Genomic DNA, 21,276 nt, shown 5'->3' with positions numbered 1-21,276 from the left:
AGCTGTCAACTATGCAGTAATCTACGAAAAGTAGGTGTACATTTTCATCTCTATCTCCACTGACTATTCAATGGTTGTTGATGGGAAGAATTAGTGGTAGAAAGGCACTTTCCTTTTGTAGATTAGACATAGTACCAAAGTTTATTTATGTCAACTATCTGTCCGACGTTATCGCTACGTAAGCGATATTGGATTGTCTCTGTCGTACTGTTCCGTAGCAGGCTACACGTTTTTGCAGCATAGTTTTGATGAAGAACCAGTTGCAATTAATATAAGCAATATAAACTGTGTCACACAATGTGCATAAGATAATTTTATGGTCAGAACAAGACAGCAAGCTAAAATGGCGGAACAGAATGAACAAAATGTTAGGCAGGCGAATTTGCAAGGGGCTGCTGATTCGATTACGTTACTGTTAGCACTGTTTCACTCTGTTGACATAACAGAGTGAAAAACGGAACCAAAACCGAATTTCAAAATCGTCAAACAGCGCTAAGAACTAAATTCCAGATTAGTCACACAGCGTTGGAAACGGAATTTCAAACAATTTCAACGCTGCCAGACTGAATTAAATACCGAATTGCAGAGAATTAAAAATGCAATGCAGAATCAAGTAGTAAAGTCACAAAATTTACTCAACAGTACAACTCAACACACAACATGTGATAATAAAGTAGAAACAATGTAAAGAATACGAAACATAAACAAATGCAACATGCATAACTATTTTTGGGCAAGATAAACGCAACCTTGCAGACTTGCAGAATTTCCGTTTGTTGCTCTAATTTTGGACACCAGTGTAGTAAAAAAAAACACCGTGTACTGTAAAAATAACCACCCTCTATTTGTAGTCCATTTCGCACTGAGCGTGTTAATATCATCGAAAATTGTGAAAGAAAACAAACTTTGGTAGTCATCAGAAATAAAATTTTCGTTTTCTAGAGTAGGGGTGGCAGCCCTCGGAGAGCACACGGCGAAGAACTGCCTGCGTGCGTTGTGTGTGCCGTTACGCTGGTCTTGCAACTGCTGGAGCTCTTCCTAGGGACAAGAAGCTTTTTGTCCAACTCGGGCGCGCAATGAGCAGCGAGGCGTGAGATGGAAACCAAGACAAACGTTCCGTTTCCACACTTGTTAGCCGTTAATTACGTGGCGCGAGTAATTGCGCCCTAAGTGGAGATAAACGCACGCCCCTGTGTCACCGCGTCCCTGCTGACTTTTACGACCGGCTCTGGCAGCTGACATCTCTACTCATTCCCACCAATCCCCCGCACTACGCGCCTCTGGGGATTCTCCGTACTTTTGCGCCAGTTGTCGCCGTTAGTCACTCGCGGAATGACGACACAGGAAACTTTTCAGCTCTTCATTTGTGCTGACGTGGTAGCCACGGTTGCGTGTAAGCACGTTGTTTACCGTAATTTCGCCAGCGTGTTGGAACGTTGTAATGTGCTATGAGCCGAACTGTACTATATTTCATCTCTTACAAGGGAACCTCCCCATCGCACCCCCCTCAGATTTAGTTGTAAGTTGGCACAGTGGATAGGCCTTGAAAAACTGAACACAGATCAATCGAGAAAACAGGAAGAAGTTGTAGGGTACTATGAAAAAAATAAGCAAAATATACAAACTGAGTACTCCATGCGGAAGATAGGCAACATAACAGGGAATTCTGGGCAGACGAGCGCCGTGTTCCCGTGGTTAGCGTGAGCAACTGAGGTACGAGGGGTCTTTGGTTCAAGTCTTCCCTCGAGTGAAAAGTTTAATTTTTTATTTTCAGACAATTATCAAAGTTCTGGCACTCACACACAATCAACTTCGCTCTCCAAAATTCCAGGACATGTTCAGATTTGCTTGGACATATACAGGATTTGACGGTCTACGCACGGAAAAATTTGAAAACGTTAAAAACATATGTTTTGACAGAACACATGGAAAACCGTGCGACTGTGAAACTGTTGCATTCATTTGTTGCAATTTATGTGACGAACTCTTATGTTTTCATCACTTTTTTGGGAGTAATTAGCACATGCACAAGAAAACCTAAATCGCGCAAGGTAAAAGAATCTTTTTACCCATTCGCCAAAGTGTACAAGTTAGGTGGGTCGACAACATATTCCTGTCATGTGGCGCACATGCCGTCACCAGTGTCGCATAGAATATATCAGACGTGTTCTCCCGTGGAGGAATCGGTTGACCTATAAACCCTGCGATCAAATGTTTTCGGTTCCCATTGGAGACGCACGTCCTTTCGTCTACTAATCGCACGGTTTTGCGGTGCTGTCGCAAAACACAGACACTAAACTTATCACAGTGAACAGAGACGTCAATGAACGAACAGACACATCATAACTTTGCGAAAATAAAGAAACAAAAATTTTTCACTCAAAGGAAGACATGCAAAGACCTCTAGCATGCCAGTTGCTCCCGCTATCCACGGGACCACGGCGCTTCTGAGCTCACTATTATCTATGATGTTGCCTATCTTATACATGGACTACTCAGTTTGTATATTTTGCTTATTTTTTCATAGTTCCACACAACTTCTTCCAGTTTTCTCGATTGGTCTGTGTTCAGTTTTTCAAGACCTATCCACTGTGCCAACTTATAACTAAATCTGAGGGGGATGCGATGGGGAGGTTCCCTTGTTAGTTTCATGCTGCTCATTGCCTGCAAAGGACTTATAGCGACACCAAACGAGTTGCTTTCCATTAACAATCAACAAGTGGGCAATGATGTCATGAAATACAAAAAATATTTCCGACCTGTTGGTGAATTTATATTTTACGTAGCATTAGTAAATATACAGCGCGTCTGGAAAACACTTATCTGAAGTTATAACATTATGTGTTCTACATGAATGAAGAGAAAAAATTGCGGTGAATTTTAACTTATACATCGAAACTTATAGTTTACAGTGGCGCCAAATGTAATTGGCCAATTCATGTGCTTGGCAGTAGTGACGTCAGTCCTCCTCCGCTCGGTTATAGGAATGGTCCACCTCGATATGATGGGGATCTGGCTTTTTTCACAGCTTCGAGAATTTCATTTTCCAACAGGACGGAGTGCCACCGTACCGGTAAGTGAATGTAAGAGCATTCTTAACACACTGAGTGCCAGTCACTTCGGTAAATCTACTTACCCTTGTGTCAGCCTATTATCTCCGTCATCTTCACCCATCGCCGTAATATGACTTTCTGGTTCAAACTCAAAGAGCAATGGTAAACTACTGTATTTTTCTATCTTCGGAATAAAGCTTGTATATTGGTTTTTAAATTTGTTTCCCCCGTTAAACGTCTCATCTCAAAATTAAGCATTTCGTTTACAGTTAATGAGTAAAAAGTATGTGTTTAAATCTCTATATAAAATGAAAAGGAACAATGAATTAGAAGAATGACTTAATAAGCTCCTGGAAATGGAAAAAAGAACACATTGACACCGGTGTGTCAGACCCACCGTACTTGCTCCGGACACAGCGAGAGGGCTGTGCAAGCAATGATCACACGCACGGCACAGCGGACACACCAGGAACCGCGGTGTTGGCCGTCGAATGGCGCTAGCTGCGCAGCATTTGTGCACCGCCGCCGTCAGTGTCAGCCAGTTTGCCGTGGCATACGGAGCTCCATCGCAGTCTATAACACTGGTAGCATGCCGCGACAGCGTGGACGCGAACCGTATGTGCAGTTGACGAACTTTGAGCGAGGGCGTATAGTGGGCATGCGGGAGGCCGGGTGGACGTACCGCCAAATTGCTCAACACGTGGGGCGTGAGGTCTCCACAGTACATCGATGTTGTCGCCAGTGGTCGGCGGAAGGTGCACGTGCCCGTCGACCTGGGACCGGACCGCAGCGACGCACGGATGCACGCCAAGAACGTAGGATCCTACGCAGTGCCGTAGGGGACCGCACCGCCACTTCCAAGCAAATTAGGGACACTGTTGCTCCTGGGGTATCGGCGAGGACCATTCGCAACCGTCTCCATGAAGCTGGGCTACGGTCCCGCACACCGTTAGGCCGTCTTCCGCTCACGACCCAACATCGTGCAGCCCGCCTCCAGTGGTGTCGCGACAGGCGTGAATGGAGGGACGAATGGAGATGTGTCGTCTTCAGCGATGAGAGTCGCTTCTGCCTTGGTGCCAATGATGGTCGTATGCGTGTTTGGCGCCGTGCAGGTGAGCGCCACAATCAGGACTGCATACGACCGCGCCACACAGGGCCAACACCCGGCATCATGGTGTGGGGAGCGATCTCCTACACTGGCCGTACACCTCTGGTGATCGTCGAGGGGACACTGAACAGTGCACGGTACATCCAAACCGTCATCGAACCCATCGTTCTACCATTCCTAGACCGTTAAGGGAACTTGCTGTTCCAACAGGACAATGCACCTTCGCATGTATCCCGTGCCACCCAACGTGCTCTAGAAGGTGTAAGTCAACTACCCTGGCCAGCAAGATCTCCGGATCTGTCCCCCATTGAGCATGTTTGGGACTGGATGAAGCGTCGTCTCACGCGGTCTGCACGTCCAGCACGAACGCTGGTCCAATTGAGGCGCCAGGTGGAAATGGCATGGCAAGCCGTTCCACAGGACTACATCCAGCATCTCTACGATCGTCTCCATGGGAGAATAGCAGCCTGCATTGCTGCGAAAGGTGGATATACACTGTACTAGTGCCGACTTTGTGCATGCTCTGTTGCCTGTGTCTATGTGCCTGTGGTTCTGTCAGTGTGATCATGTGATGTATCTGACCCCATGAATGTGTCAATAAAGTTTCCCGTTCCTGGGACAATGAATTCACGGTGTTCTTATTTCAATTTCCAGGAGTGTATTTCAAACAATTCTTTCTTGTTTGGCAGAGGTGGAGACATGGTTGTACATAAAAATCTATGTAATGTACGAGGGTGAGTCAAATGAAAACCTTAAAATTGTAATAACAAATCGAAGTTTCGCGCCGTTACCCTGTAAGTTGGTAAGCGTGCTAGAAACAGCGTGTAGAATGGTCTGTAGGTGGCAGCATAGTGCAGATGCACACATACCGTCGCAGTATCAGTATAAAGATGGCCGCTCCACTTGCGACTTGCACCAGGGAAGAACAGCGTTGAGCTATTTGGTTTTTGCGTAGTTAAGGTGTGAAACCTATTGAAATTCATCGACGAATGAAGGTTCAGTACCGTGATGCATGTTTCTCACAGCAGCAAGTCTACGTACGGAGTAGGAAGTTCGCAAATGGTGTGACTTCAGTGGAAGATGCTCCTCATCCAGGTCAGGCACAACGAGTTCTTTCTCCACAGAACATTGCAGCAGTTGAAGCCATAGTGACGGATAACCGCCAAGTGACACTGAATGGCATTGCACCATGTTTGCAGATTGGTCATGGGTCAGCACACCACATTGTGCATGATGTGCTCCAGTTTCACAACGTGTCTGCAAGATGGGTGCCAGGGCAGCTGACTCTTGAAATGAGAGAACGACGTGTTGATACTTGTGAAGAACTTCTTCGGCGCTTTGAAAGATAAGTAGATGGTTTCCTTGCAAGGATCGTTACTGGGGACGAAACTTGGGTTCCCTTCCACCAACCGGAAACGAAGAGAGTGAGCAAGAAATGGCGCCATTCATTATCACCAAAACCAAAGAAGTTTCGAACAGAACCATCAGCAGGGAAGGTTATGCTGGCTCTCTTTTGGGACGAAAAAGGCCTTATTTTGGATCATTACATGCCTAGAGGGACCACTGTCACAAGTGCATCATATACAGATGTCCTAAAAAATCATCTTCGGCCTACAATCGAATCAAAGCGACGTGGATTGCTGTCAAAAGGTGTCCTTTTGCAACATGACAATGCAAGGCCCTAGACTGCCCGTAGAACAATTGCAACAATCACAGACCTGGATTTTGAGTGTCTTCCTCATCCACCATAATCACCAGACTTTGCCTCAAGTGATTTCCATATGTTTGGACCACTCAAAGACGCAATAGGAGGAAAGAAGTTCCGTTCTGACGAAGCGGTACGCCACGCGGTGCATGACTTGTTGCGCGGCCTACCAAAAGAATTTTTTTCTAAAGGAATTTATGCACTCTGTAAGCGCTGGAGGACTTGCATTAAGCGTGGGGGAGATTATGTTGAAAAGTGATACAGCTTTGTACCACTTCTGTACAGTAAATAATATTTTAAAAAATATTTAAGGTTTTCATTTGACTCACCCTCGTAACAGCACATAAATATCGAAAAAACATCGTAATTTTTTATATCATCAGATACATTAAGTTAACATAATATTTACACGACATAAAAAGGTACAGAAACTTTATGAACTGGACCAGATAAATCGTAAGTAGGATTAAGATCCTACTTACGATTTATCTGGTCCAGTTAACATCAGAATCAAACTGATCGCCGAGAACATCTTCAGATTTTCGAGAATGAGAAGGATATTTGCTCCACAAAGTGGACTGTTACCAGATGCATTCGTTGGAGTACACAATAGCGGCCTCTTACACTCAGCTAACTAGTTTGATTGTTTCGATTATCAGACAGCATTGTCATGAACCAAACAGGCAGAAATGTGTACTAGGGGTGGTTACAAGCCTTCTTTTGTCTGCTGGACGTCTGATATTAATCACGAGAGTTGAATGGGAAGCGCCGTAATGTTACGGGCGAGGCAGTCCTCATAAAGACGCACTGCCCGTAATGCTAGCGGAACGGCATTCTCTCCAACATTGAAAGTGGCCTACTGTTACGGGCGTGGTAGTCTTAAGTGTTTAACATGAGCTGCTTCGAGGGGCGCAACATTTTTCACTGTGCATTTGGACTCCAACGTCGTCTGATTTCACGGTAGAGTAGCTTTAGAAGCTTTCCTTTAGTGGGGGTTATAATGCTACATTCCCCTCACAAACGAAGTGTTCCCGGATGTACAGAAAGTAAATATTCTACGCTGTGCTAACTATTGTTGTGTTTTCAACGTTTATACACTCCTGGAAATTGAAATAAGAACACCGTGAATTCATTGTCCCAGGAAGGGGAAACTTTATTGACACATTCCTGGGGTCAGATACATCACATGATCACACTGACAGAACCACAGGCACATAGACACAGGCAGCAGAGCATGCACAATGTCGGCACTAGTACAGTGTATATCCACCTTTCGCAGCAATGCAGGCTGCTATTCTCCCATGGACACGATCGTAGAGATGCTGGATGTAGTCCTGTGGAAGGGCTGGCCATGCCATTTCCACCTGGCGCCTCAGTTGGACCAGCGTTCGTGCTGGACGTGCAGACCGCGTGAGACGACGCTTCATCCAGTCCCAAACATGCTCAATGGGGGACAGATCCGGAGATCTTGCTGGCCAGGGTAGTTGACTTACACCTTCTAGAGCACGTTGGGTGGCACGGGATACATGCGGACGTGCATTGTCCTGTTGGAACAGCAAGTTCCCTTGCCGGTCTAGGAATGGTAGAACGATGGGTTCGATGACGGTTTGGATGTACCGTGCACTATTCAGTGTCCCCTCGACGATCACCAGAGGTGTACGGCCAGTGTAGGAGATCGCTCCCCACACCATGATGCCGGGTGTTGGCCCTGTGTGCCTCGGTCGTATGCAGTCCTGATTGTGGCGCTCACCTGCACAGCGCCAAACACGCATACGACCATCATTGGCACCAAGGCAGAAGCGACTCTCATCGTTAAAGACGACACGTCTCCATTCGTCCCTCCATTCACGCCTGTCGCGACACCACTGGAGGCGGGCTGCACGATGTTGGGGCGTGAGCGGAAGACGGCCTAACGGTGTGCGGGACCGTAGCTCAGCTTCATGGAGACGGTTGCGAATGGTCCTCGCCGATACCCCAGGAGCAACAGTGTCCCTAATTTGCTGGGAAGTGGCGGTGCGGTCCCCTACGGCACTGCGTAGGATCCTACGGTCTTGGCGTGCATCCGTGCGTCGCTGCGGTCCGGTCCCAGGTCGACGGGCACATGCACCTTCCGCCGACCACTGGCGACAACATCGATGTACTGTGGAGACCTCACGCCCCACGTGTTGAGCAATTCGGCGGTACGTCCACCCGGGCTCCCGCATGCCCACTATACGCCCTCGCTCAAAGTCCGTCAACTGCACATACGGTTCACGTCCACGCTGTCGCGGCATGCTACCAGTGTTAAAGACTGCGATGGAGCTCCGTATGCCACGGCAAACTGGCTGACACTGACGGCGGCGGTGCACAAATGCTGCGCAGCTAGCGCCATTCGACGGCCAACACCGCGGTTCCTGATGTGTCCGCTGTGCCGTGCGTGTGATCATTGCTTGTGCAGCCCTCTCGCAGTGTCCGGAGCAAGTATGGTGGGTCTGACACACCGGTGTCAATGTGTTCTTTTTTCCATTTCCAGGAGTGTATTATTTCGTAGAGGCAGAAACATTATACTAGCAGGTTAATGTTACCTATCTTGCTAAGGCTGTCTCATTGTCTACGATATCGCTTCCTATTTATGCTTTCCAGAATTCCAATCACGAACAACTGCCAAGATGACAAACATTGAAATAGATATCCTCGGTGACGCAAAGCAGCTTAAATCAATAAAAGCAAGGCTTCCGGTCCAGTTTGTATACCAGTCAGATTGCTCTCAGAGTATGCTGTTACAACAGCTCCATATTTAGCGAATATATACAACCACTCGCTCACAGAAGTATCCGTATCCAAAGACTGGAAAATTGCTCAAGTGACACGAATACCCAAGAAGGAAAGTAGGAGTAATCCGTTGAATTGCAGGCCCATATCACTAACGTCGATTTGCAGTAGGGTTTTGCAACATAAGCCGTATTCGATCATTATGAAGTACATCGAAGATAACTATTTACTGACACGTAGGCAGCACAGATTCAGAAAATATTGTTCTTGCAAAACACAACTAGCTCTTTACACTCATGAAGTAATGACTTCTATCGACAGTGGGTGTCAAATTGATTCCATATTTTCCAGAAGGCTTTCGACATGGTTCCTCATAAGCGTCTTATAACCAAACTGCGTGACTACGGAGTATCGCCTCAGTTGTGCGACTGGATTCGTGATTTCCTGTCATAAACGTCACAGCTCGTAGTAATAGACGGAAAGTCATCTAGTTAAACTGAAGTAATATCCGGCATTCCCCAAGGAAGTGTTATGGGCCCTCTATTGTTTCTGATATATATTAACGACATAGGAGACAATCTGAGTACCTGTCTTAGATTGTTACCGTCTTGTAAAGTCATCAGATAACCAAAACGAATTGCAAAATGATTTAGGTAAGATATTGTATGGTGCGAAAATTGGCAATTGACCTTGAATACAGAAAAGTGTGAAGTTATTCGCCTGAGTACTAAAAGAGATCCACTAAATTTCCATTACGCGATAAGTCACACAAATCTGAAGGATCTAAGTTGAACTAAATACTTAGGGATTATAATTACAAATACCCTGAACTGGGATGATCACATAGATAATGTTGTGGGTAGAGCCAACGAAAGACTGCGATTCACTGTTAGAACACTTAGAACGTGCAACGTGTCTACTAAAGAGACAGCTTGAATCACGATTGTCCGCCCTATTCTGGAGTATTGCTGTGCAGTGTGGGATCCGCATGAGATGGAACTGACGAATGACATCGAAAAAGTACAAAGAAGGGCAGCTCGTTTTTACAATCTCGAAGTAGGGGAGATAGTGCCACAGCCGTGATACGTGAATTGGCGTGGCAATCATTAAAACAAAGGCGTTTTTCGTTGCGACGGGATCTTCTCATGAAATTTCTATCACCAGTTTTCTCCTCCGATTGTGAAAACATTCTATTGGCACCCACCTACATAGGGAGAAATGATCATCACGATAAAATGAGAGAAATAATGGCTCGGACAGAAAAATTTAAGTGCTCATTTTTCTCACGCTTGAAGGTGGTTCATTGAACCATCTGCCAGGCACTTTATTGTAAATAGCAGAGTAATCACGTAGATGTAGATGTACGTCCAAGGTTTTATGTTTCAGTAGAAATCGCTGGAATATTGTTGCTTTTGTAATCATCAGCACTTTTTCAAAATTCTTGATACTTTCTACACCACAAGTAAATACACTGTGCATCTCTTCAGCACAACATGAAGAAGTTGATAGTTCCATTGATCAACCTCGAGAACAACTGAAATTATTATGGCATACTTGGCGCCCAAAATTTTTATAAGTATTACGTATATTGTTTCCAGATCTTTCTAGAACAGGATGCAGCTCAAATGATTTTTATTATAACTCTTAAAATTAAAATTATTTTTCAGGTATAATTTACATCATGTTTTCTTGAAATAATTATTTATATAAACGTTTATGCGCCTAACAATTAATAATGAATTTTGCAAAATTTTGACAAAGGCTTTCTGCCTTTGTATAATTATCGAATCTGTTATCGATAGTAAAATTTAAAAAATTAAACAGAGTGGGGGAATTTTCCAGAACGAAATTTTCTCTCTGCAGCAGAATGTGCACTGATAAGAAACTTCGTGACAGATTAGAATAATAATCTTTCTTCCAAGAGGATTTCTGTGAAGTTTGGAAGGTATAAGATGTAGTACGGAGGGAAGCAGAGCTGTGAGGAGGGAACGTGAGTCATGCTTGGGTAGCTCAGTCGGTTGCACATTTCCCCACGAAAGGCGAAGGTACCTTGTTCGAGTTTCGGTTCTGCACACAGTTGTGATCACCAGGAAGTTTGATATCAGTGCACACTCTGCTGCATTGTGAAAATTTCCATCTTCAGTGATGATCCTGCTTCCTCTGAGTCTTCCCGACTGACAAAGCGGAAGTCAGAAATCGACATAGAAGGATCCACCTGATTGGCAGATAAAATCTTGTCCATATAACACCACATTTCAATGCTCCTTCTTTCCTATGAAAATTATCGCGTTTTTTATATATATGTCGTTGGCGTTTCTTTATAACTGTGGATTATAGTTCGTCATTGTAGCTAAAATTCTGGTTTCAGGAAACGTCACGTGTTGGTTTCCTGACTGAATAGCATTCTCTGCTACAGCATATGTTTCTGCTTTCCCAAGTCGGCAAAGACTCCCGTGTTGGGCTGGCGAGCTGAGCATTTATTTATTGTTTGTTTAACCTTTCCAGACTATTGCCTTAACGCTCTATCTTACATCTGACCAGGAACAAGATATACAAAAAATGTTACGTAAAAATCACAATAATAATAATTAGCATTATTAATAAAAATAATAGTTTGCAGTAATAATAATGTTAATAGTGATACTAATAATGACGATAAAATAATGGAGGAATTAAGAATGATGTTGATTATTTATCACATAACAAACTCAATGATAATAATTTGCAATATTAATAAAAAATAATTGGCAGAAGTATTAATAATAATAATAATAATAATAGTACCAACACCAATAAAGCTAATAAAATCATGGAAGCATTAAGAATGGTATGGAATAGTCTAGCACTTTTGTAGCCTTTTTTCATATTACAAGAAGTGAGATAGTGAAAGAAGAGAGGATTGAAATGAAAGTGAAAGTGGTTGCTAGGAAAGAAGCAAATTTCATAGAGAACTCTGAGGATAAGGGGAGGGGAAAGCGGCGTGGAAGGTAGAGGAAGGGTTGACGAGAGTGAGTTGCAGAAGAGACTGCTGTAGCGGTAGTAAATGGCACAATCGCTGTATTTTGAAGTTTTAAAGGATTTCAGTTTGTTTAATATTTTTTCCTGAATCGGATACCTGATACAGAAAATGATGTAGAGAAAAAGGTAGTGTTGTGTAGTGCTACAGAGAGGGTTTTACTTTGTTGAGAACGAGCATTCCTGCTGTCTTGTTCAGACAGTAGCGTGAGGGTTGCAGATAAATAGAAAGGAGTGCAAGGATTGAGAAAACGATACAGCAAACACGGTATGTAATAATTCGACGCATACCGGTACGTAACCATGATAATTGTTCATAGGCGGGGGTGATATGGTCGAAATAGCGTACGTCACACAAGCATTCATCGACAGTTCCAGGAGACGTGACCTCTCATTCGAGAATCCTTGGAGAATAGGATCACCGTAATCAGCGTGGGGACTACCGGTGATCTACGAGTTTCTTTCTAAGCCCGAGAGGAAACATGTTTATACATTTCTGTATTGAGTGAAGTGATGCTGACACCTTACCGACTGCAGTTGTGTTCAGTCCACTCTAAGTGATGGTCCAGAATTGTCCCAAAATTCTCTACAGGAAGAGAATAATTTAATTCTGTGATGCTTCGGACTAAGGCTGAAAGAGATTCGCTCAGCTGAGCAATAGTGAATCTTTAGTGTGGGAATAAGACTGCTTGCCTTTTAAATGAGTCAAGTTTCAAACCTCTCTTTTGGATGCATGTGTGTCAGCGTTTACGTTCTGGATGGCTGTGCGCATATTTGTTGGGCTTGCACTTAGGTATAACTGAAGGCCCATAGTGGATAAATGGTGTTTGCAATGGGAGATAATGGTCGACAACATATAAAGAGTAAGGGGTCCAATGCTGATTCTTGTGATATCCCCGATACTACGTTCTTCCATTGCGACCTCCTTGATTCTGATTATTACACACTGTTGGCGGTACGTGAGGTATGAGAAGAACCATTGTACAGATCTTGTAGAAAAGTTTTGACTTTTGAGTTTAGTAAGTAGAACATCGAAGTGGACAAGGTAGATAATTTTGCTAAAAGCCAAAAAGCACAGTAGAGGCCATACACAGCGGGTTGTTGCAGTGCAGTTGGTCAGATCCCCTCCCCCCCCCCCCCCTTCCCCTCACAGCAGTCCGTCGGCTCGCCAGCGCACTCTGCTTACAGACCAACGCTCCAGCCCCTCTACAGTATGACAGCGCGCATTGCGTCTCCCTGCAGAGGTGGCAAACCTTCACCTCGTGCACAGTTTCATTTCTACTATGACTCAATGGATACTTACAGTGTTACTATCAGCCTTTTAACTCTACAAGATTGCAATTCTATGCTTGATTAGATAGGAAATTAAGAGTCCGTCCACAGAAAAGATTTTCTGTAAAGGTTGTTTTTTTTTCTTTTTTCTTCTTTTTTTAAGTTACAAGATGGGGCCCCTCCACGCCCCACACCAGCGTTGTGACCAAACAAAAAGTCACCTCCATATAAAACGTATTTTTTCTAATCAGGAGTCAGAGGATGAGGGCTGTGATGTTGTCCATGCGTTTGGGTAGGATTACTCATTGACATGGTCCATCAGGAGACAGAAAGCTGACGAAAGCGATCGAAGGGTAGCGGTTTGTAAGGGCAGAGGGAAAAGTGTCAAAGGCAAATGCCAAGGGAAAGAAGCCTGTGCGACAGTAGGGCAGTAGCGGCTTGCTATCTGCGACAGTGCGTGCAAGGTGTGGTTGTGTTAGTGCGAGGTATCGTGCGTCGTTAGCTTTGTCGTTGCGGGTGCTCGGTGTAGGGCTTGCTGCAGCGGCTGCGTCCCTGTAACAGTTCTACGTCGTCAGACATTAGTGGGCGATCGGCCATAGATCAGCTCACAGTGTAGGGGGTGTGTGTGGCTGGATTGTATGTTCTGTACAGTACGGCTTTCCTGCGGTTGCCTGACCTCCGGCGGGTTGAGCATCTGGGTTTGCCAGTAGTAGCTGTGTTGCAGGGGCTCGTCTGTACTGTCGCGTTAGCGTGCTATGGACCATAGATATTTAGTTCCTTACTAATAGTGTCTTTCGTCTATTATGTTTCCATCTGTGCTTGTGGCCGTTAAGCGAGTCTCTCGTGTTTGTGTACAGTCGTGTGGAGAGTTTTTGGAATACCTGCAAGATGGTATCTAGCCGGTATTCCCGGTGAAGTTCCGCGGTGTGTGTGTAACGCGGAGCATTGCTTATGATTCTGAGTACTTTGTTCTGTACGAGCTGCAGACGGTGCAGGCGTGTGGGCGCAGCGTATCCCCAGAGAGGAGCAGCGTACGTCATCAGAGGTCTAATAAGTGTGGTGTACATTCACCTGGACACCCTCCTATTCAGTGTGCTACGCCTGTTAAAGCATAGGATAGAGTTGTTTGAGCCTCCTGTTTGCTTTGTTGATCGTGTGCTGAATGTGGTCACCCCAGAATAGTTTCCGGTCCAGACAGACACCGAGGTATTTGACCTTCTCAGGGAGACGTATTGGACGTGCATATAGTGTTATTGGGTTGCAGTGTTGATGTATGCGCAATAGTTTTGGTCTTCTAGTAAACAGAACGGCCTCGCACTTGTCGACGTTTACTCTAACACGCCATTTCACCAGCCAAGGCTCCGCCGCTCTGAGTGCAGTCTGCAGTCGTGAGGTAACGTTAGACAGTTTCCAATCTTGCGCGAGGATGGCAGTGTCATCCGCGTAGATTGCCACCGTCGTGTTGCGTGTAGCTGGAAGGTCATTAATGTAGGGGTTAAACACTATGGGTCCTAGGATGTTTCCTTGGGGTACTCCTGCCTGGATACCATGTCGTGTTGAAACTCCTGTCCGTGATATAAGACTTTATGAGACGTACGAGCCCGCCGGCTGGTGTGGCCGAGCGGTTCTAGGCGCCTCGGTCTGGAACCGCGCGACCTCTACGGTTCGAATCCTTCCTCGGGCATGGCTTTGTGTGGTGTCCTTAGGTTAGTTAGGTTGAAGTAGTTCTAAGTTCTAGAGGACTGATGACCTCCGATTTTAAGTCCCATAGCGCTCAGAGCCATTGAACCATTTTTGAACGTTTAAAGTAAGTTGCCAATCTCTTCACGACTTTTAAATCTTGTTAATATCTGACTGAGAATTTGTACGTCTTCTTACAGACAGTATTTCAGTATAGATGATTATATCATTTTCATAAAACATGACTTTACTATTAATAGTGTCTGCAACCCCCTTAATAGGTATATGAACGGCAGGGGTCATAACATAATTCCCTGAGGCACTCCCGAAGTTAAAGTATTGGAATGGAGGTTTATTGTGAAGGTGGTTCGATGAACGCTCTAATACATGTAGATGCAGATGTAGATCTAGATCTCTTGATGACTCTCCATCCAAGATATCATTCGGTTTCCTCCACTCGAACAAATCATCAAGCTAATCACAAATTTTGCTTGGTAGCCAATACGATAATATTTTTTTATAGTAACCGTAGATGTTGTACCGAGTCAAATGCTTCCTGGGAATTGCGAAATACTGTATCTACCTGCCTGCCTTGCTCCATGCTTTTTAATATGTCACAGGAGAAAAGTGAGAATTGTGTTACACATGATGGATGTTCTCTCAGTCCATGTTGGCTGGCACGGAAGAGATCATTCTGTTCGAGGCAATATATTACGTTTGAACTCGGAATTTGTTCTCAGATTCTACAACAAATGAATGTCAAGGACCATGAACTGTAGTGTTGTGGATCACTTCTGGTCCCTTCTTCTAGACAGATGTGACCTCTGCTTTCTTCCAAATACTGGTCATGGCTTTTCTCTCTCTCTCTCTCTCTCTCTCTCTATCTATCTATCTATCTCGCGGGGTCTAAAATAGCAACCAGTTAGAAGAGGGGCTAACTTCACGGCAAATTTGGTATAGAAGGTGATACGGAATTCATTGAGCCCTGCGACTTTGTTTTCAGTTTTAAGAATTTCAACACCACTGACTCTAAGATCTATTTTAGTCATATTTTCAGTGGTATCAGAATTAAAACTGTGCAGTACTCCTGGTTGTTCCTCTGGAAAGGAACATTTGAAAAAAGAGTTAAGCATTTCTGCTTTGCTTTGCTCTCCCAGTTCCACTTCCTGTCACGTACGTGAACGATCGCACACTAACTTTTGTGCCATTAACAGCCTTTACATACCACCAGGATTTCTTTCGGGTTTAGCGAGACGTCTTTCGTCAGTATTCCGCTATTGTAGTCACTGAAGAATTCACGCATTGCTCGTTTTGACTTCTCAACTCATTTCATTCAGCATCTCTCTATCTGAAGCTCTGTGCTTTGTTTTACACGTATTATGCGATACTATCTGTTTCAGTCGTAGCGCACCCACCATATTTGGTCAGAAACGCGCGAGTTAGGAATAGGTTTGCAGTAGTAGTAGCCGCTGGCAAGCACAGGTGTTACAAATTATAAAATATAACACTGCCATCGCGACGTTGTAAGTTGAGCTGGCCTGGAAAGCTGTGGAAACAATCGCTACAACAGTACCTAAGTGGTAGTGGTTGGAAGGCTTCTCAAACCAGTGACAGCTCCAATAAAGGAATTTAGAATTTCAGGCTGTTCGATTGGCACCACAAATCGTGCTTCCCCCCCCCCCCCCCCTCCGCCCTCCCCTCCAGCACCTCGCACCTCAGACCCACCAGCTATGACAACTGTACAATGTCTAAACCTTGGGTACTGTGAGTTAAGAAATTTTAGTTGTCATTTCCAAAGTGTCTTGGTAATGGAAAAGAAGCTTGACTGTCCACTTGACTGCCACGCTTTTTGTAAGGATAATTTTGCTAAAAGTAAGGAACCAGTGGATTTGTCGCACTTTACAGGTTATGGGGGACACGATTAGCTAAAGCTTGTCAGATGCAGGCAGTTTCATTTGGAAGGTCATAAAGCACCACGAATAGAATCAGTATCAGTAGCATATTTCATTTCTAAATGTTACGGTTATATGGCTGCACAGTGCCCAAAACCAAAATGGCTGATGATTGGACGTAGAAATTACGTTAATGTATTTTATTTTGTGTGTCTTGCAAATTGTTGGTGTTTCAGGCTGAGTGTCGACAAGGACAAGGCTTTGGCAACGTAAGAGATGCAAGAATTACCGAGATTAGTTCATATTTTTGTCTGAAAGGGTAGCAGAATTAACAGCAGTTAATAGGGAGTCTTGTGGTCTAGTAGAAGCACAGTTGCTGCTGGGAAATATACACTCCTGGAAATGGAAAAACGAACACATTGACACCGGTGTGTCAGACCCACCATACTTGCTCCGGACACTGCGAGAGCGCTGTACAAGCAATGATCACACGCACGGCACAGCGGACACACCAGGAACCGCGGTGTTGGCCGTCGAATGGCGCTAGCTGCGCAGCATTTGTGCACCGCCGCCGTCAGTGTCAGCCAGTTTGCCGTGGCATACGGAGCTCCATCGCAGTCTTTAACACTGGTAGCATGCCGCGACAGCGTGGACGTGAACCTTATGTGCAGTTGACGGACTTTGAGCGAGGGAGTATAGTGGGCATGCGGGAGGCCGGGTGGACGTACCGCCGAATTGCTCAACACGTGGGGCGTGAGGTCTCCACAGTACATCGATGTTGTCGCCAGTGGTCGGCGGAAGGTGCACGTGCCCGTCGACCTGGGACCGGACCGCAGTGACGCACGGATGCACGCCAAGACCGTAGGATCCTACGCAGTGCCATAGGGGACCGCACCGCCACTTCCCAGCAAATTAGGGACACTGTTGCTCTTGCGGTATCGGTGAGGACCATTCGCAACCGTCTCCATGAAGCTGGGCTACGGTCACACACACCGTTAGGCCGTCTTCCGCTCACGCCCCAACATCGTGCAGCCCGCCTCCAGTGGTGTCGCGACAGGCGTGATTGGAGGGACGAATGGAGACGTGTCGTCTTCAGCGATGAGGGTCGCTTCTGCCTTGGTGCCAATGATGGTCGTATGCGTGTTTGGCGCCGTGCAGGTGAGCGCCACAATCAGGACTGCATACGACCGAGGCACACAGGGCCAACACCCGGCATCATGGTGTGGGGAGCGATCTCCTACACTGGCCGTACACCTCTGGTGATCGTCGAGGGGACACTGAATAGTGCACGGTACATCCAAACCGTCATCGAACCCATCGTTCTACCATTCCTAGACCGGCAAGGGAACTTGCTGTTCCAACAGGACAATGCACGTCCGCATGTATCCCGTGCCACCCAACGTGCTCTAGAAGGTGTAAGTCAACTACCCTGGCCAGCAAGATCTCCGGATCTGTCCCCCATTGAGCATGTTTGGGACTGGATGAAGCGTCGTCTCACGCGGTCTGCACGTCCAGCACGAACGCTGGTCCAACTGAGGCGCCAGGTGGAAATGGCATGGCAAGCCGTTCCACAGGACTACATCCAGCATCTCTACGATCGTCTCCATGGGAGAATAGCAGCTTGCATTGCTGCGAAAGGTAGATATACACTGTACTAGTGCCGACATTGTGCATGCTCTGTTGACTGTGTCTATGTGCCTGTGGTTCTGTCAGTGTGATCATGTGATGTATCTGACCCCAGGAATGTGTCAATAAATTTTCCTCTTCACGGTGTTCTTATTTCAATTTCCAGGAGTGTAGATATTTCAACAATTGATTAGTTGCCAGTTTCTATGATGCATTAGCTGAGGATGTGCCATCGTTCGTGGAGGACCTTATTAGGAATTTGGCAAAGGTTGAAGACTGATCTGACACGGAACTTTTGAAGGTAGCAAAATTAAGATAAACTGGAGAACTAAAAGCATGTGTCGGCTACAGAGAGGCTCTCAAGGAAATTGGAACATTTGAAGAATTTAAAAAGGGATTAGTTCAAAGGTTCACGAAGCAGAACAAGGAACAGTTGGACATTGTAGCAAAGGCTCATACAGAATCGGTAGAAGAACTTTCTCTTAGAATCAGGTATATAATTGTTGTGCATCTGAGTTGAGGTAGAATGCTACAGTGAACGAAATAGTTTCATTTGAGCCTGAGACTTTTTTTCAAGAGGCTTGTCTTTGTAAATGATGAGAATGGTATCGTACCCATCACTCGATTTGCATACAGCTGTTAGACTGGTAGTAGAATGCCAGGAAACTGATGTTTCAGCCGGGTTCCAAGTTAGACGGACAGTGTTTTCAGCCAATATAAGCCATTATACATAGCGACAGACGGTTAATGTGCAGAAAAAAATGTTGCCAGCGGCGAGAAAATCGGAGTAGTGTCAGGGGTCCGCGTAATGGGAACGGTAGTTCCAAGGGTAGGGGACCAAGGATGAGGCAGGTGTTAAGTGCCGAAGGTCTACATTTGGGCATCCCTAGTTAAATTAGGTGTAGTGAAACCGTGTGCAGAGGTGGACTAAGCGGTCAAGGAACAGTGGGGAAGAAGAACTGCAGGATATTGTTGGGCACAGGGCCGCATGCTTCAGTTGCCAGTGGAGATTTTGTGGAACACGAACAAAGGAACCACCATCATACAGATTGTGTGGAGTGGGTGTTAGCCACACCACTGGGATCAGTAGACATAAATTTATGCCTGGGAACGGTTCAGTACAGACAATGTGTAGAGATAATGCCACATGTGACTGACGGCTATGACATGATTCTGGGCTTGCATTCCTTGCGTTAGCCTTGTGCCAGGAAAAATTTTCAGGTAGGTGAAACCACCGTCAGCAGAGCGATGTCATGAGGTGAGTCTATCGAGTGCGACAAACCGTTTAAATTGTGAACAATCACAATAAGACTCGATTCACACAATTGTGTACCCAAGGGCACTGGGAAATCGCTTTGGGTTTATGTTAAGTCAGATTTACCGATTAGGGTGTGTCTGATTAAACCATTGGAGGTAACTAAAATATTGTATCAGACAGATTGCTTAATGAAATGAAGTGTTATATACATACAAGAGGCAAATGATACCTGTGTTTGTGCATGATTTCAGCGCCGAAGATGAAGGTTAACAAAGGGGCTGTTGGTCAGTCGCTACACGCTGGCAATGCATGTTACGCAGCATTGAATACCGAAGGGAAAAGAATCACCGGTTTCACTACAAAGCATATAGAGTGCCAGGCTACTTGCACCTGATTCTGGAGGAGCTCACCAATTAGCAGCTGAAGTACAGGATTATTGACTACAGTAATAGGCCATGGGAGGGCGGAATTGTTTTCGTACCCAAAAAAATCTGTGGGTGTATCACGAAGACATAGGTTTTCTTGCAGTTGTCGACAGTTGAATGTGGGTGCCAACATCAAGGAAACCATAGGATATTTAGACCAGTGCAAATGGACTTGCGCTAGAAGTAACTCTAGACAATCGAGTGAAAACAGCAGTTTCTTTGCCGTGGGGACATTATCAATTCAGAAGGATGCCTTTCACATTGGAAAGCACACCTGTGACGTTTCAGAGGCTGTTGGACATAGGGTTGAAACCATGACAATCACGGTGTATCTTGATGATACAATCGTATTTGCGAGTGATGTGGTGCAGTACACGTAACGCCTATGGGAGCTGTTCCTGCCCGCATCTCGTGGTCGTGCGGTAGCGTTCTCCCTTCACACGCCCGGGTTCCCGGGTTCGATTCCCGGCGGGGTCAGGGATTTTCTCTGCCTCTTGATGGCTGGGTGTTGTGTGATGCCTTTAGGTTAGTTAGGTTTAAGTAGTTCTAAGTTCTAGGATACTGATGACCATAGATGTTAAGTCCCATAGTGCTCAGAACCATTTGAACCATTTTTGAGCTGTCAATAAAATTCTTCTGGGTTAGAGACCGCATTGTCATTTATAAAATTCCAACGTTTCGGCGTCTGCATGCATCCTCCCACCACCATCCTATGCAAAAGAATTCGGCCCTGCGAACTTTAACTAAGAGAGCCTACAGGATCAGCGATGAATACAACCTGCAAGCTGAACTGCAGAACCTCAGGACCATTTTTGGAGCTAATGGCTACGACATGAGGCTGATACGCAAAACCATGGCGCCGAAGAAGGAGGGCAACAGGGAAATACAGAACGAAGCACAGAACACCGCCGTGCTACCGTATGTACAAGGGGTTACTGAACGTCTGGGCAAAATTCTCCGTCGGGCAGGTATTAAGCCGATTTTTCGTAGCAACAACAAAATAAAAGACATTCTGGGCTCGACAAAAGATACAATTGACAAGTTTCATGCCGCCGGAGTTTATGAAATCGAGTGTGAATGTGGACTGGTTTATGTAGGTGAGACTGGGCGTCCAATAAGCACGAGGCTAACTGAACATGAGAGATATATCCGCCTCAAACAATATAGCAAATCAGCGGTGTCAGAACATCATGAGCAGTGCAGGATGAACATCGAATTTCGAGAGGCCCGAGTAATGGCGAAACAGCACTAGCAAAGTATGAAGAAGCAGTGAACCATACAGCAAGAACGCCACGCTACAAGGTTGACCAATGAGTACTGTTACCGACTTCTTATACTGTGAACGGGAAGAAGAAGAAATTTTTTGCAAACTTTCAAAGGCCATATCAAGTTGTGGAAACTGTGTTACTGGTAAACGTAAAGATACATTTGCTTGTGAGGACGACAGTTGTACATGTGGATCGTTTGAAATCGTTTCGTGACAGTCTGGCA

Source organism: Schistocerca gregaria, chromosome 3 (genome assembly GCF_023897955.1).
Source record: "Schistocerca gregaria isolate iqSchGreg1 chromosome 3, iqSchGreg1.2, whole genome shotgun sequence".
NCBI classification, from domain to species: domain Eukaryota; kingdom Metazoa; phylum Arthropoda; class Insecta; order Orthoptera; family Acrididae; genus Schistocerca; species Schistocerca gregaria.
This window is presented reverse-complemented; position numbering follows the sequence as displayed.